This window comes from Vipera berus (assembly GCF_964194415.1).
Source record: "Vipera berus genome assembly, chromosome: 6".
Classification (NCBI taxonomy): domain Eukaryota; kingdom Metazoa; phylum Chordata; class Lepidosauria; order Squamata; family Viperidae; genus Vipera; species Vipera berus.
In genome coordinates this window covers 27,296,898-27,314,804 of record NC_138208.1, presented here as the reverse complement: position 1 = coordinate 27,314,804, position 17,907 = coordinate 27,296,898, and the positions used below count along the sequence as shown (strand labels likewise).

The window sequence follows — 17,907 nt, the reverse complement described above, 5'->3', positions numbered from 1 at the left end:
TGCGCCAGTTGCGACCCTATTTGGACCGAGATGCCCTACGCATAGTCACTCATGCGCTCACCTCCTGGATAGACTACTGCAACGCTCTCTACATGGGGCTGCCCTTGAGGACCACTCGGAGGCTTCAGCTGGTGCAAAATGCAGCTGCACGAGTAGTAATGGGAGTTTCCCGATACTCTCATGTAACACCTCTTCTCCGCGAGCTGCATTGGCTTCCAATTCTCCTCTGGGTGAGATTCAAGGTGCTGGTGATGACCTATAAAGCCCTAAATGGCATGGGTCCAGATTATCTCAGGGAGCACCTGCTGCATCAGCCTCCCAGAGTCCTGTGCGCTCCCACAGGGAGGGCCTCCTTAGGGTTCCGCCGGTTAGGGAATGCCAACGGATGGTTCCAAGGGGGAGGGCATTCTCTGTGGGCGCGCCTGCCCTATGGAATGAACTGCCGGTAGATCTTCAGACTGCCCCAGACCTCCGCTCGTTTCGCCGGGACCTTAAAACTTGGTTGTTTGATCTTGCTGGCCTGGACTGAGGGGGTTTTAATTTTAATTTAATTTTAATTTGTTTAATTGTGGGCTAATCTTATTTAATTCTATTTTAAAGTGTACTTATTTGTATTGTTTTAACTCACCCTGTAAACCGCCCTGAGTCCTTCGGGAATAGGGCGGTATATAAAATCAATCAATCAATCAATCAATCAAATAAATAAATAAATAAATAATACAAAAAAGATATTAAGACTCTAGAAAGAGTGCAAAAGAGAGCCACAGAGATGATTAGGGGACTTGAGGCTAAATGGTATGAAGAACAGTTGCTGGAACTAGGTTCGTCTTATCTAGTAGTGACATGATAGCAGTGTTACAATATTTGAGGGACTATCACAGAGCAAATTGAGGAACAAATAATAAGTAACAGATGGACAATTATCAAGGAAATGAGAGATAATTAAGAAATAATTTCTGACAGTGAGAACAATTAATCAGTGGAACTGCTTGCCCTCAGAAGTTGTGGGTAATTCCATCACTGGAGGTTTTTAAGAAGAAATGGGATAACTGATTGTCCAATAAGCATGAGTCACCTGCTTGAGCAGGCAGTTGGACTAGAAGACCTCCAAGGTCCCTTCCAACTCTGTTATTCTGAATGTTACAGATGTAAGAATATAATAGTTATAATGCACATTATTTAGAGAAATTACTTTAGAATTTTAAAATGATATTGTTAATCACATGTAAAACCACTAGAGGGATGTCTAAACACACTCAATTTCCCCAAAGTGGAGACCTTCTTTTCATCCCATTATTTAAATGACATAATTATGTTTTTTTTGTTAGAAATATATAAACATCTAAAAAAACTTGTTATATAGGAGGAAAAAAGGAGTCAAGAATAAAATTTGTAAAGCAGAATTCTGACATAGTCCAGTAATTAAAAAGTGTTGTTATAAACAGCTCAGAAAGGCTTTTTCTACCTGTATTGTCAGCTAAACAGGTATGTGTGAATGAAATGAAGCTGGGAGGAAGGGCTTATTCATAAATTATCTAGAATCATAAATATAGAAATTACTATGCATAATACAGCCAAGTGGCCTGTAAGAACTTCCTAAATAGTTCGCCGAAGTGAACTGGCAAGAAAACAGCACATGAATTAAAAATTCTGAAAGAGTACAAATTGTAACATTCAAACTATATCACTAGGATTTAAATAGATAGTAACTAAAGGATTTTTAAGCTGAGGTGAATACATGAAGATATCAATTTAGCTCTGGAAGTTACTAAAATCCAGAAAAGGATACGGATTAGAAAATGACAAACAAGTACTAAAAATAATGAAAGGGTAAGGGCATCTTCCCCTTTATGGATTACTGCCTTGTCATGGTGAAGGGGCTTGTGTAACTCAATGAAGCTATGAGTTATGCCTTGCAGGGCCACCTAACATGGACAGGTCATAGCAGAGAGTTCTGACAAAATGTGATCCACTGGAGAAGGAAATGGCAACCCACTACAGTATCTTTCCCATGAAAACCCCATGGACAGTACCAAAAGGTAAAAAGATATGACACTGGAAGATGAGCCCCTCAGATCGGAAGGTGTCCAATATGCTACTGGGGAAGAGCAGAGGGCTAGTACTAGTAGTGCCAGAAAGAATGAAGTGAGTGGGCCAAAGCCGAAAGGATGCTAAGCTGTAGATGGATCTGGTGGTGAAAGGAAAGTCCGATGCTGTAAAGATTTTTTTCTCCATAGGAACCTGGAATGTAAGATCCATGAATCAAGGTAAGCTGGAGGTGGTCAAACAAGAGATGACAAGACTGAACATTGACATCTTAGGAATCAGTGAACGAAAATGGACAGGAATGGGTGAATTCAGATGACCATCAGGTATAATACTGCAGGCAAGAATCCCTCCGAAGAAATGGAGCAGCCTTCATAGTCAATAAAAAAGTAGGAAAAGCAATACTGGGATACCATCTCCAAAATGACAGAATGATCTCAGTCCAAATCCAAGGCAAACCATTCAATATCACAGTAGTCCAAGTCTATGCCCCAACCACCAGTGCTGAAGAGGATGAAATTCACCGGTTCTATGAAGCCCTACAGCACCTTATAGAACTAACACCAAAAAATGATGTCCTTATCATCATGGAGGATTGGAATGGTAAAGTAGGAAGCCAAAAGATAACCGGAGTAACAGGCAAGTTTGGCCTTGGAGTACAAAATGAAGCAGGGCACAGACTGATAGAATTTTGTCAAGCCAACAACCCAAGAGACGGCTCTACACATAGACATCACCAGACGGTCAACACAGAAATCAGACTGACTATATGCTCTGCAGCCAAAGATGGAGAAGCTCTATACAGTCAGTAAAAACAAGATCAAGAACTGACTGTGGCTTCTTGTTGCAAAATTTAGGCTTAAACCGAAGAAAGTAGGGAAAAGCACTAGGCCATTCAGATATGAACTAAATCATATCCCTAATGAATACACAGTAGAGGTGACAAATAGATTTAAGGAATTAGATCTGAAAGACAAGAGTGCCTGAAAAATTATGGATGGAGGTTTGCAACACTGTACAAGAGGTAGCAACTAAAACCATCCCAAATAAAAAGAAATGCAAGAAAGCAAAATGGCTGTCTGAATAAGCTTTGCAAATAGCTAAGAAAAGAAGGGAATCGAAAGGCAAGGGAGAAAGAGAAAGATACACCCAACTGAATGCAGAATTCCAGAGAATAGCTAGAAGAGATAAGAATGTCCTCTTAAATGAACTGTGCAAAGAAACAGAAGAAAACAATAGAATACGGAGAACCAGAGATCTCTTCAAGAAAATTGGAGAGATGAAGGAAACGTTTCATACGAACATGGGCATGATAAAGGACCAAAATGGCAAAGACCTAACAGAAATAGAAGAGATTAAGAAAATGTGGCAAAACTGCACAGAGGAACTACACAAGAATGAGCTTAACATCCCAGATAACACGATTGGGTGGTCCCTGACGCCGAGCCAAACATCCTAGAATGTGAAGTGAAATCGGCCTTAAGAAATCTGAGCAACAACAAAGCTAGTGGAGGTGACAGTATACCAGCTGAGCTATTCAAAATCTTAAAAGACGATGCAGTAAAAGTGCTACGCTCAATTTGCCAGCAAATTTGGAAAACTCAACAGTGGCCACAGGATTGGAAAAGATCAGTTTACATTCCAATTCCAAAGAAAGGCAGTGCCAAAGAATGTTCAACCTACCGCACCATTGCACTCATTTCACATGCTAGTAAAGTTATGCTTAAAATCCTACAAACTAGACTCCAGCAGTATGTGGAACGGGAACTACCAGAAGTACAGGCAGGTTTTCGAAGAGGCAGAGGAACTAGAGATCAAATTCCCAACATACGCTGGTTCATGGAGAAAGCTAGGGAGTTCCACAAAAACATCTACTTCTGCTTCATTGACTATGCTAAAGCCTTTGTTTATGTGGATCACAATAAATTGTGGCAAGTTCTTAAAGAGATCTTATTTGTCTCTTAAGAAACCTATAAGCAGGTCAAGAAGCAACAGTGAGAACTGGACACGGAACCACTGATTGGTTCAAAATTGGAAAAGAAGTCCAGCAAGGTTGTATACTGTCACCCTGCCTATTTAACTTATATGCAGAGCACATCATGAGAAAGGCAGGGCTAGATGAATCCAAAGTTGGAATTAAGAATGCTGGGAGAAATATTAACAACCTAAGATATGCAGATGATACCACACTAATGGCAGAAAGTGAAGAGGAACTGAAGAGCATCTTGATGCGGGTGAAGAAGAAGAGTGCAAAAGTGGGCTTGAAACTCAGTATTAAGAAAACCAAGATCATGGCATCCAGCCCTCTCAATTCCTGGCAAATAGATGGGGAAGAAATGGAGGTAGTGACAGATCAAGATCACCGTAGATGGGGACTGCAGCCAAGAAATTAAAAGACGCGACTTCCGGTGGCGACGCGACGCTGAAGACAGCCATCTCCGGGCTGTCCGCTCCGCGGCTTTGTTGAACTGCTAAAAACAGCGCCGATCAGCTGTTTTAGTGGTTTGGAAGCCCCCTCCTCGGAAGAAGAGGAGGGGGTGAGGCCCCAGGTAGGGGTTGAGCTCTCCGGGGCCGCCTGAGCTTTTAGATCAGGCGGCTGAAGGATCGAGCCCCCCCAAAGCCTGGGTTTGCTCCGGGCTGCGCAGCGCTTCTGCTCCATGCTTTTGGGAGCAGAACCAAGCGTTAGCAACCACCCCTGCCAGAAGGAAAGACTTTCGAGTGTGAAGAGGCAGGCAGAGCGGTACAGGAGGTCAAGGTGAAGTGGATTTTTGTTCTCTAGTTCAATGGACTTTATGGTTTTTAAAAGTGAAAGTGCGTAGTTAGTGAAAGTGGGGGAAGATGGCGACTAAAACTTCTAAAGTTCTCCAGAGTGCGGGGGCTTCCACGGTGCAACAGTCCTCGCTGCAAGCCTTACTGCCTCCTGCACCTGCTCCGGCATTGACGGTTAACAGGATTTACAGGATGCTTTGGAAAAGCACTCACAACAAATATCAGATATTATAGATGGAAAGATGGAAAAGCTGGAGGAGAAGCTGGAGGAGAAGCTAGAAGAGAAGTTTACAGCAATGAGGGCAGACATCTTGCCTGCACTTGAAGGTGTGGCTGTATGTATTCAATGCTTGGATGAAAAAATGGAGGATCTTAGCCAAAAGAACTCCAGACTAGAAGCAAAAGTTTTAGAGAACGAAAATATGATGGATAAAATGGACGGGGACTTGACTCTGGTCCAGTACCACCAGATGGAGTTTGCTATCAGAATCAGAGGCTTAAAAGAGAATCCTAAAGAAGATTTAAAGCAGATAGTCTCTGAGGCTTTGGAAGTGGTACTGGGACAGCCAGCAGCTGAAATTGAGGGAAGTATAGACAAAATCGTTCGTGTGAATTCATGGATTGCAAGGCAGAGGAAGTTACCTAGAGATGTGGTGGTTTATTTTACAAAGAGAGGAATTAGGAATGAAGTTATCCAAGTTGCTTATGATACTAAGTTTGTGGTTGCTGAGCAAGAAGTTCTGGTCTTAAAAGAGATTCCTCCAAGAATTTTAAGGACAAGGAAAGATTTTGCTTTTCTGGCACAGGAACTTAAGAAACGCGACATCAAGTTCAGATGGGAGATACCAGTGGGCATGGTGGTGATGCATGAAGGTACGAGACACCGTTTGGTCACAGTGATCCAGGCACGTGATTTTTATAGCAAAGTTTTAAAAGCAACCCCTCTACCACTTTTGGAATCTGCAAAGAAAAATGGCGAGGGAAAGCCTCAAGATGCTGAAGGAACACAGACAGATGAGAAAGTTACTGGAGGGGATCAAATTACAGTTTCATCGCAAGACGCTAGAGAGCAGAGGATGACGCGTGCCGCCTCAAGATGAGTGAGACAAGAGCAAGAGCAAGATCAGCAGAAAGTTATGGAACCTTCAAAGCGTACCTATAGCGAAGCTGTGGGAGGGGCGCGGCCTAAGGAGGTTAAGGGGATCTTGGCAGGCGTGCTCCAGAAGCTTCGGGACGCCAAGGATGGCGACTAAGTTCCTAACTTGGAATGTCAATGGTTTAAACTCACCACAGAAGAGAAAGAAAGTTTTTCAATACTTAAAACAATTTAAGACTGATGTTATTTGCTTGCAAGAAACACATATTAGGGTTATGGACCAAAAGTACCTGTTGAACTTAAGGTTGGGTACGCAATTTATTGCTTCTGCAATGAATAAGAAAAATGGAGTGGTTATTTATGTCAAGAATACTCTGACAGCGGAACTAATAGAAGCAGATAAACAAGGAAGATATGTTATGATAGATCTGCTGTTAGAAGGCAAAAAAAAACCACGCTTTTGGTTGGACTGTATGCTCCTAATCAACAACAAGCTGACTTTTATAGATCATTACATAGCAAGATTACCCAGATGGATTATAAATCTTTTATTTTTATGGGAGATTGGAATGGTGTCTTGGACGTACAACTGGACAAGTGTGGTTCTTTTAAACATGCCCCGAGCCATGCTAGATTGCCTAAATCCTTTTTTGAAATGAAGGATGATCTGGAATTGCGAGACATCTGGAGAGAAACACATCTACATGAAAAGGATTGTACTTTTTTTTCTGATAGACACCAATCTTTTTCCAGGATTGATTTTATATTATTGACTAATGATTTTTTTTCTAGGATTAAGAAGATAAAGATTTGTCCAAGAACTATATCTGACCATAGTCCAGTCTGGTTAGAGATTAATAAGGATAATAGAGATAGGCGCTCTTGGCGCTTAAATGAGAACTTGTTTAGAAATCAGAGTAATGTGGAAGAATGTAAAAAACAGATGAAGGACTTTTTTGAAATTAATATGAACAAGGATACTTCTATGGACATGGTTTGGGACGCTAGTAAAGCTTATATGAGAGGGGTGTTAATATATATGAATAATAAATACAGACGTAACTTGGAAGTCAGGAGGAAAGAATTGGAGAATGAAATTAGGGAAAAAGAAAAGGCCCTAATTTTGAATCCATCGGATGTGAAGATCAAAGAGGTTATTAATTTGTTAAGAGGACAATTTGATAAGTTGATGGCTGATCAGGTGGCAACTAACCTACCGTTTGCTAGGCATAACACTTTTTGCAATGCCAATAAACCAGATAGATGGTTAGCCTACAGGTTAAGGAAAAAGCAAAGGGCTTCTAACATAGATAAAATAGAACATAAAGGCAAGGTTGTGTATCAACAGGATCTTATTAAGGAAGCCTTTGTGGACTTTTATTCCAAATTATATGCTAAAGATAAGATTAATGAAACAGACATTTACGTATATCTGAAGAATGCCAACATCCCGGTTCTTACACAAGAACAAAAGGAAGAGATTAATCAATTGATAACAGAAGAAGAAATTCTTTTAGCAATTAAGCAACTGAAGGTGGATAAAGCGCCAGGTACGGATGGACTGACTGCGGTCTATTACAAAAATCTACAATTGGAGGTGATAAAGCCATTAAGGGAATTGTTTCAGACAATTCAAAGGGGAGGAAGGGTGCCTCCGTCTTGGAGAACTGCTTTTATTTCCCTGATCCCGAAGGAAGATCAGGATGTTACTCAAGTAAGAAATTACAGACCAATATCACTTTTGAATACGGACTACAAGATATTTGCTAAGGTTTTAGCTAATAGATTGATGAGGGTTTTGCAACAGATGATTCATGGGGACCAAACTGGGTTTATTAGTGGTAGACAAATGAAAAATAATGCGAGGCATATAGTTGACTTGGTGGAGTTTTTGGAAAGGAACAACCAGATCCCTGCGGCGCTGATCTTTTTAGATGCTGAAAAAGCTTTTGATCAACTGGATTGGCAATTTTTGATGAAAGTTTTAGATAAAATGAATTTTGGGGATAAATTTTTACAACCAATTAGGGCATTATATCAAAAACAAACTGCCCGAATAATAGTAAATAATAGTTTGACTGAAGTATGCAATATTGAAAAGGGCACAAGACAAGGGTGTCCGTTATCACCTTTATTATTTGTATTAACATTGGAGATATTATTGATTAAAATACAGAATTCGGAAAAAATTAAGGGTATTCAAATTAGAGATCAGGATTATAGACTGAGGGCGTTTGCAGATGATCTGGTTGTTACGGTGACCCAGCCAGAAAATTCTGTTGTGGACCTGATGGAGATAATAATGCAATATGGGAAGGTTTCTGGATTTAAGGTTAATGTACAAAAAACTAAAATATTAGCTAAAAATATGACAGCATCGCAAAAGGCCCTTTTAGAAGGGTTAACTGGATTCGAGATTGTTAAAAGGGTTAAATATTTGGGGGTGTATTTGTCACCCTCAAATGCAGTTATATAAAAATAATTATGAAAAGCTATGGGGAAAAATTCAAAAAGAATTGGAGAGTTGGGAAAAATTGCAATTGTCTTTACTGGGAAGAATTGCAGCAGTGAAAATGAATGTATTGCCTCAATTTCTATTTTTATTTCAAATGATACCGATTCTTAAAAAAGATTCAAATTTGGAGGAATGGCAACGGGGTATCAATAAATTTGTATGGGCAGGGAAAAGGCCACGAGTTAAACTTAAGATTATGCAGGATACACATGAAAGAGGTGGTCTTAAAATGCCCAACTTTAAATTATATTATGAAGCTGCTGCATTGTCAGGGATAAGTGATTGGATTAATTTGACACAAGGGAGATTATTAAATCTTGAGGGCCACGACTTGTTATTTGGCTGGCATGCATATTTACTGTATGATAAGAAGGTAGATAATGTGTTTAAAGTGCATATTTTAAGACAGGCATTGCTGAGAGTTTGGAAGAAGTATAGACATAAGTTAGACTACAAGATACCGTTGTGGGCAATTCCGAAACATGCAATAGAAAACATAAATGTTGGCTTCAAACATGATGTGACTACGTACAAGGAGATCTTAAGTTTGGAGAGGAACGTATGGTGTTTGAAGCCGTATAATCTTTTACGAGATGAGAAGATTGTTCAAACTTGGTTTCAATATGGTCAATTACGGGCCAGGTGGAAAGAAGACCAGAAAATTGGTTTCTCAATGACTGATGAAAATTTGGTAAAGCAAATTAGAAATCAGGGTCCAGCACATATCAAACGGATATATCTTGCACTGATAGAAATTGACTCAGAAACAGAACTTGTTAAAGATTGTATGATAAAGTGGGCTCAGAATATTCAAGAAGTTATCACAATGGATACTTGGGAAAAGATCTGGGTGAGGAACGTAAAATTTCACAAGCTCAAAACTTAAAGAGAAAACTTTTACAAAATGTTTTATAGGTGGCATTTAGATCCTAAAAAGCTTGCAAGTATGTATCCGAACTATCAACCTAAATGCTGGAGATGTGGTGGCGAAGATGCAACGTATTTTCATATATGGTGGACCTGTAAAAAGGTTAAGGCTTTTTGGATTAAAATTTGGTGGAATATGCAGAAGATTTTTAAGCAAAGGATAAAGTTTTGTCCGCAATTGTTCTTATTGGGCATAATTACAGATACTACTGTTGTGGACATTAAGTTGATGTTGAATTTAATTACAGCAGCAAGACTTTTAGTAGGTCAATATTGGAAGAAGGAAGAACTCCCGACTACAGAAGAATGGACTCTAAAAGTTTCTGACCTGGCGGAAATGGCAAAGATTTCAGCTTATTTGAAAGATCATTCGCAACAACGTTATATTATGGAGTGGAAAAAGTGGATTGATTATATCCAGAACAAATATGGGACTAAAAAGTTTCACTTAGCATTTGAATAAGTTTTTTTTCCTTTTTTTATGTAATATTAGTATTGCTTGTAGTCATTTCATATGAGCTAGAGTGCGATAGACTTAATAGTTTATTGTTGTTAGCATATGGTTGTTTATGATTGTTTTTTGCTTTAATACCTTGTATTTAGCTCTGGGAAGTCGGGGAGGGGGGAGGGGGAAGGGTAGGGAGGGTTAGGAAGGGGTGGGCAGAGGGAGGGGGGAGGGATTGTTAAAGATAAAACGTATTGTAAAACTTTTCAATAAAAATAAAAAAAAGAAATTAAAAGACGCTTGCTCCTGGGGAGGAAAGCTATGGCAAATCTAGACAGCATACTAAAAAACAGAGACGTCACCCTGCCAACAAAAATGTGTATAGTCACAGCCATGGTTTTCCCAGTTGCAATCTATGGCTGTGAAAGTTGGACCATAAGAAAAGCTGAGAGCCAAAGAATTGAGGCCTATGAACTATGGTGCTGGAGAAGACTCCTGCGAGTCCCTTGGACTGCAAGGCATTCAAATTGGTCAGTCCTAGAGGAGATCAACCCTGACTGCTCTTTAGGTGGCCAGATCCTGAAGTTGAAAGTCAAATACTTTGGCCATCTAATCAGAAGGAAGGACTCCCTGGAGAAGAGCCTAATGCTGGGAAAGATTGAAGCAATAGAAGAAGGGGACGACAAGAGAATCAAGTGGCTGGATGGAGTCACTGAAGCAGTAGACGTGAGCTTAAACGGACTCCAGGCTATGGCAGAGGACAGGAAGGCCTGGAAGAAAGTTGTCCATGGGGTCGCGATGGGTTGGACACGACTTCACAACTAACAACAACAAAGGGCATCTTTTGTCAAGGAAACAATAGACCTTTTAGAGATGATCAGGAAGAGAAGTAAAAGAGATTTAAAAAGTAAGTCTTGATGTGGAGAAAATTGAAACATTTTTTTCTCTACCTCTTTTATTTAATACCAGAATGAACTTGTTGACCAAATTGTAATGAGCCAATGAAATTGATGACAGTCGTTTCTGCATTAACAGAAGTAGTGGGTGGGCATGATTTTATGATTTAAGTAAATACTTTGCATGAGAAAACTACTGGAAACTGAGCAGACAAATCTTTAAACTATTCCTGCTTAATTTAGAGGAAACATCTTTTGTACCATAATCTAAAGAACCTAGCAAGCAAAAGTACTTACAATAATAATAAATAGACTACCTGACTTTTAAATGTTATCTGTATATTTCATAAAGTAACAGTTTATGGAAATCACAGTCACAGGTACAGATGAAAGTGAGCTGGATAGTTAAATTAGGCATTCAATTATCTGTAAATCTTAATATATAATAGAATAATAAAATAGAATGTTAGAATCTATGCTCAGTGGGAAGGAGAAACTGTCAGGAGAGAGCTATATCATGATTCCTCTTGGTTTATGGTATTCCCAAAAGTATATGACTGGCAACTATAAAAATATGGACCTTTGGTCTTACATTTCCCAACTCCTAGTCTCTTAGTAAGCATTTTAAATTTACTGCAATATACTAGAATGTCAATTGCTAACAATAAAATGAAAATAAAACAATGAACAGTGGGAATTGTTACGCAGAAGAATGATTCACTGTCACAACAATGGGATGTAATACCATTTTAGTCAAGGCTGACAAAACATCTTCATATGCTGTTGTGATAAGATAGCTTGCAGAGTGGAGGATAAAGAGAATCTAGAAGTTGATTTAGATGTGCTATGTAACAAAAAGCAATTTACCCAATGGTAGAGGTTTTAAATATTAATAAAACTATTGACTGAGTAAAAACAAATATTCCTTGAATTCACCCAACAAACCACTTCAATAAGGATTCATAATAAAATTATTAAAGTTGTGAAATAAAAACATGTTGGGGGACTGCAATAATATTGTATAGGAAAAATTTAAATGCATAACAATTATATATTTTAGTAATCGGCACACTACAATTTTCATTTGTCAGAATTGGGATTGTTCTAATGAGTCTTGAACTGGTAGCAATTCAATACAAAAGTTTAGTTATCAGGTACAGAAAAAAAATATACATATTAAAATCTGCAAATTCCCAGGAAAACAATTCATATATATCAGAAGATAAATCACATTTTCAACAAATATATTCTATTGCACCTTATAAAGACCCAACCTATGAAAATGTACAAAGTTAAGTCCCATTGATTTTACTGAAGCATATCTGTTCTATGCAAGCTGTGAATCTTTTGAGTGAAATGCCAACAACTTACACATACTCTGCATTCAATTTGTTCTTGTAACGCTGCTAGGGGTGATCTTCCTGCATCGCATTCAGTACAGAAGTTCGAAACCCATGAAAATATAGGCAACAATTCCAAAATATTCTTTTAAAAATTGCCACCACCTAGTTATCTCATAAGCAATAATAAGTTGTCCAGAGTCACTTGGTTTAGTTGGGTGGCTGTAAAAATTGAATGACTGACTGACCCCTTATGGAATAATTTGTACTTTTTTAATGTCAACCTTATAAGATTAAAATATCAAAAGCAAAGGAGTATCTTTGGCCCAAGATTTATAAATATGAATTTATGAATTTTCAATTCATGAAAATTGAAGTAACTGTTTCAAATCCTATCTTCTTATGAACAATATTATTTGATTCTTCATTTCAGACCAAATAACCCGCAAATGACTATTTAGAAGTAAAAGTATTGCATTACTAATAATCTTCTAACGAAATGTATAAATCTATACATTTCACATGCATGTGAATTTAACTTCCGCAAAGACCAAAGAACTCCTTCCAATTTTTGAGTTTTGAACATTTTCTAACAAAAAGCCAACAGCAATATAAAAATGGATTAACTGTAACCAAAATATAGCTTCATTGAACATCAACTACTTATCTCTGTGCCTCATCTCCCTTTTAGCATCTACAAATATGTATTTCATCTCCAGTTGAAATGCAGATACAACAAATACATTGTAGAGAACAGATGATGTTGAAATTATATTTTTAACAAAAAACTAAAACTAAAATGTGGTTTTTCTAGACCTTATGTTGCTACGAGTTTCATATTCTAAATTCTTTTTTTGCTTTGTACATATTATATAGTGAGTCTTCCCCTTCATGGATTACTGCCTTGTCGTGGCGAAGGGGCTTGCATAATTCAATGAAGCTATGAGATATGCCGTGCAGGGCCACCCAAGACGGACAGGTCATAGCAGAGAGTTCTGACAAAACGTGATCCACTGGAGAAGGAAATGGCAACCCACTCCAGTATCTTTCTCATGAAAACCCTATGGACAGTACCAAAAGGCAAAACGATATGACGCTGGAAGATGAGCCCCTCAGGTCGGAAGGCGTCCAATATGCTACTGGGGAAGAGCAGAGGGCTAGTACTAGTAGCGCCAGAAAGAATGAAGCGACTGGGCCAAAGCCGAAAGGACGCTCAGCTGTGGATGTGTCTGGTGGTGAAAGGAAAGTCTGATGCTGTAAAGATTATTTCTCCATAGGAACCTGGAATGTAAGATCCATGAATCTAGGAAAGCTGAACGTGGTCAAACAAGAGATGACAAGACTGAACATCGACATCTTAGGTATCAGCGAACTAAAATGGACAGGAATGGGTGAATTTAATTCAGATGACTATCAGGTATACTACTGCGGGCAAGAATCCCTCCGAAGAAATGGAGCAGCCTTCATAGTCAATAAAAGAGTAGGAAAAGCAATACTGGGATACAATCCTCAAAATGACTGAATGATCTCAGTTCGAATCCAAGGCAAACCATTCAATATCACAGTAGTCCAAGTCTATGCCCCAACCACCAGTGCTGAAGAGGATGAAATTGACCAGTTCTATGAAGCCCTACAGCACCTTATAGAACTAACACCAAAAAATGATGTCCTTATCATCATGGGGGATTGGAATGCTGAAGTAGGAAGCCAAAAGATAACTGGAATAACAGGCAAGTTTGGCCTTGGAGTACAAAATGAAGCAGGGCACAGGCTGATAGAATTTTGTCAAGAGAATACGATGGTGATAGCAAACACTCTTTTCCAACAACCCAAGAGACGGCTCTACACATGGACATCACCAGACGGTCAACACAGAAATCAGATTGACTATGTGCTCTGCAGCCAAAGATGGAGAAGCTCTATACAGTCAGTAAAAACAAGACCAGGAGCTGACTGTAGCTCAGACCATGAGCTTCTCGTTGCAAAGTTTAGGCTTAAACTGAAGAAAGTAGGGAAAAGCACTACGCCACTTAGGTATGAATTAAATCACATTCCTGTTGAATATATAGTAGAGGTGACAAATAGATTTAAGGAATTAGATCTGATAGACAGAGTGCCTGAAGAACAATGGACAGAGGTTCGCGACATTGTACAAAAGGTAGCAACTAAAATCATCCCAAAGAAAAAGAAATGCAAGAAACCAAAATGGCTGTCTGAGGAAGCTTTGCAAATAGCTGAGGAAAGGAGGGAAGCGAAAGGCAAGGGAGAAAAAGAAAGATACGCCCAATTGAATGCAGAATTCCAGAGAATAGCTAGAAGGAATAAGAATGCCTTCTTAAATGAACAGTGCAAAGAAATAGAAGAAAACAATAGAATAGGGAGGACCAGAGATCTTTTCAAGAAAATTGGAGATGAAGGGAACGTTTCATGCAAAGATGGGCATGATAAAGGACCAAAATGGCAGGGACCTAACAGAGGCAGAAGAGATTAAGAAGAGGTGGCAAAATTACACAGAAGAACTATACAAGAATGAGCTTAACGTCCCTGATAATCACAATGAGGTGATCACTGACCTCGAGCCAGACATCCTAGAATGTGAAGTGAAGTGGGCCTTAGAAAAGCTAGTGGAGGTGACAGTATTCCAGCTGAGCTATTCAAAATCTTAAAAGACGATGCAGTAAAAGTGCTACACTCAATTTGCCAGCAAATTTGGAAAACTCAACAGTGGCCACAGGATTGGAAAAGATCAGTTTACATTCCAATTCCAAAGAAAGACAGTGCCAACGAATGTTCAGACTATCGCACCACTGCACTCATTTCTCATGCTAGTAAAGTTATGCTTAAAATCCTACAAGCTAGACTCCAGCAGTATGTAGATCGAGAACTACCAGAAGTACAGGCAGGATTTCAAAGAGGCAGAGGAACTAGAGATCAAATTAACAACATACGCTGGATCATGGAGAAAGCTAAAGAGTTCCAGAAAAACATCTACTTCTGCTTCATTGACTATGCTAAAGCCTTTGATTGTGTGGATCACAACAAACTGTGGCAAGTTCTTAAAGAGATGGGCATGCCAGACCATCTTATTTGTCTCTTGAGAAACCTATATGTGGGCCAAGAAGCAACAGTGAGAACTGGACACGGAACCACTGATTGGTTCAAAATTGGGAAAGGAGTCTTTCAAGGCTGTATACTGTCGCCCTGCCTATTTAACTTATATGCAGAGCACACCATGAGAAAGGCAGGGCTAGATGAATCAAAAGTTGGAATTAAGATTGCCGGAAGAAATATCAACAACCTAAGATATGCAGATGATACCACTCTAATGGCAGAAAGTGAAGAGGAATTAAAGAGCCTCTTGTTGCGGGTGAAGGAGAGCGCAAATGTTGGGTTGAAACTTAACATTAAGAAAACCAAGATCATGGCATCCGGTCCTCTCAATGGGGAAGAAATGGAGGTAGTGACAGATTTTATTTTCCTGGGCTCCAAGATCACTGCAGATGGGGACTGTAGCCAAGAAATTAAAAGATGCTTGCTCCTTGGGAGGAAAGCCATGACAAATCTAGACAGCACACTAAAAAGCAGAGACATCACCATCAACAAAAGTGCGTATAGTCAAGGCTATGGTCTTCCCAGTTGCAATGTATGGCAGTGAAAGGTGGACCATAAGAAAGGCTGAGCGCGAAAGAATTGAAGCCTTTGAGCTATGGTGTTGGAGAAGACTCCTGCGAGTCCCTTGGACTGCAAGGAGATCAAACCGGTCAGTCCTAGAGGAGATCAACCCTGACTGTTCTTTAGAAGGCCAGATACTTTGGCCACTTAATGAGAAGGAAGGACTCACTGGAGAAGAGCCTAATGCTGGGAAAGATTCAGGGCAAGAGAAGAAGGGGCCAACAGAGAATGAGGTGGCTAGATGGAGTCACTGAAGCAGTAGGCGTGAGCTTAAATGGACTCCAGAAGATGGTAGAGGACAGGAAGGCCTCGAGGAACGTTGTCCATAGGGACGTGATGGGTCGGACACGACTTTGCAGCTAACAACAACAATAGTGAGTCTTGTGATGACAAAGGTAATACTCGGAATACTGCAAGGTATTAAAAATGTTTTCAATATAATGTAATGCTATGGTTTTCTTTTAAGTACTTCGTGTTTTCAGATTGATTTTATGTATCTTGCAAGACAGCATACCTCTTACATTTGGAAAAATACCAAATATTTTCCTGCTTAGCCACTCCAAGAAGCAAAGATTAACAGCTAGTACCAACTATCAGTACTATTAAGTAGCTGGCAGCAAAAGACTTCAGAAAGCAGGGAAAGGGAAAAGAATCTCAAATAAAAATGTGAGGGAAAATAAGCTGTTCACTCAACATACCTTATTTCCAACTTCAGCAGACACTAGAGAATATAAGCCAAATATTTTAATCCTTATTTTAGGACCCTGTTCTCTGACCAATGCAGCACTTTGGATTTAAAAGGAAAGAGATGCTCTGAAGTGTGTGAAATGTTGACATAGCATCTGCCAGTAAGTCCTTAAAAACCTTACATTTTCTTGACATCACACAGCTACACTATGACACATTAACCCTTTCAAACCCAAAGGACAGTTCTTTCCTATTCCTCTCCAACAGCCATCAAAATATAGATACTACTTGAACTTTTATCTTTTCTCATAGCTATAAATCAACTTGAATGTCAAGGCCATTCAAAAGAATTACCTTGAAATAACATGGCCCCTGTGCTTCCCATTCTTTTCTTCCTACTTCTTTCTAATCTAAGGTAATATATCTATCTCTACACCAGTATTTCTCAATCTTAGCAACTTAAAGATATATGGACCAGCTTCCAGAAACCTCCATCAATGAGAAAGGTTGAGAAACACTGTACTAGATTTCCCAAAGATGTTTTTTTTCAAAAGGCAACTGGACTCTTTGTTTTGCTTGAAGATGTTTTGGTTTTCATCCAAGAAGCTTCTTCAGTTCTTCAGAAGCTTCTTGGATAAGAAGTGAAACATCCTCAAGCAAAACAAAGAAAGTCCAGTTGCCTTTTGAAAAAGTGCCTTTGGGACAACCATGACCTGGATGACCGACAATACCATAGACACTGTGCTAGATAATGAAATAACCAAAAAGTCAACACAATCATTCAGTATCAGTAAAATTCAGTATCCAGTATGTATCAGGGATTTGTACTTTCCTGTTATTAATATGTTTCTTCTCACTAAGAATCCCATCTCATCTGAAAAGACATTCCGCAAGTCTTTTGTTTTCCTGTCTCTTACAGAATTGTCAGTTGTTTTCTGGGTTTTGTTTTCAACCAAATAATCTCTACAGACAAGAATGATGATTTAAAGTTTTATCTTTTACCTCTAGTAATTAAGAAACCCTTTGAATATGTGACATGGGAATACAATTTAAATAAAGCTTATAGTCCACCAGGAGTGGCTAATAGGGGCATAAAATAAATCATCAAATAGCAAGACAATTCAGCACTATCCAAATACCTGTGGCAGAAAGGCACGAAGGAATCTTTTATCCCTCAGATTTTTCTTTTAATATGCCCTCTTTAGTACATAATTATCTCTCAGCACTGGACTAGTTTTATTATGTAAGCTACTGGGGGGGGGGGTTTGTCTTCATGTACTACATGGAAAACCCAACATTGTGTGATTCACTTTTGAATGGCATTTTTTATATCAAAAATATGCCAACAAACGTATGCATTAAACTGATGCTCAAGGGTATGTCTCCAGAACAAGGAACATTGTAATAGTTATAGCTCACATACAGGAAGTATTTTTTTAAATGCTACAAACTGATGGCTAATAATTTTTCTTCCATGACAAGAAACTATATTATAGTAAATTATTAAGTTTATG

At 39.0% G+C, this 17,907-nt stretch overlaps 1 protein-coding gene across 1 annotated transcript in view; it reads right to left on the bottom strand.

Annotated features, from left to right (window-relative positions):
- Positions 1-17,907, bottom strand: part of ASZ1 (ankyrin repeat, SAM and basic leucine zipper domain containing 1) — a 58,123-nt gene that overhangs the window by 28,046 nt on the left and 12,170 nt on the right. The gene's annotated exons all lie outside the window — the stretch shown is intronic.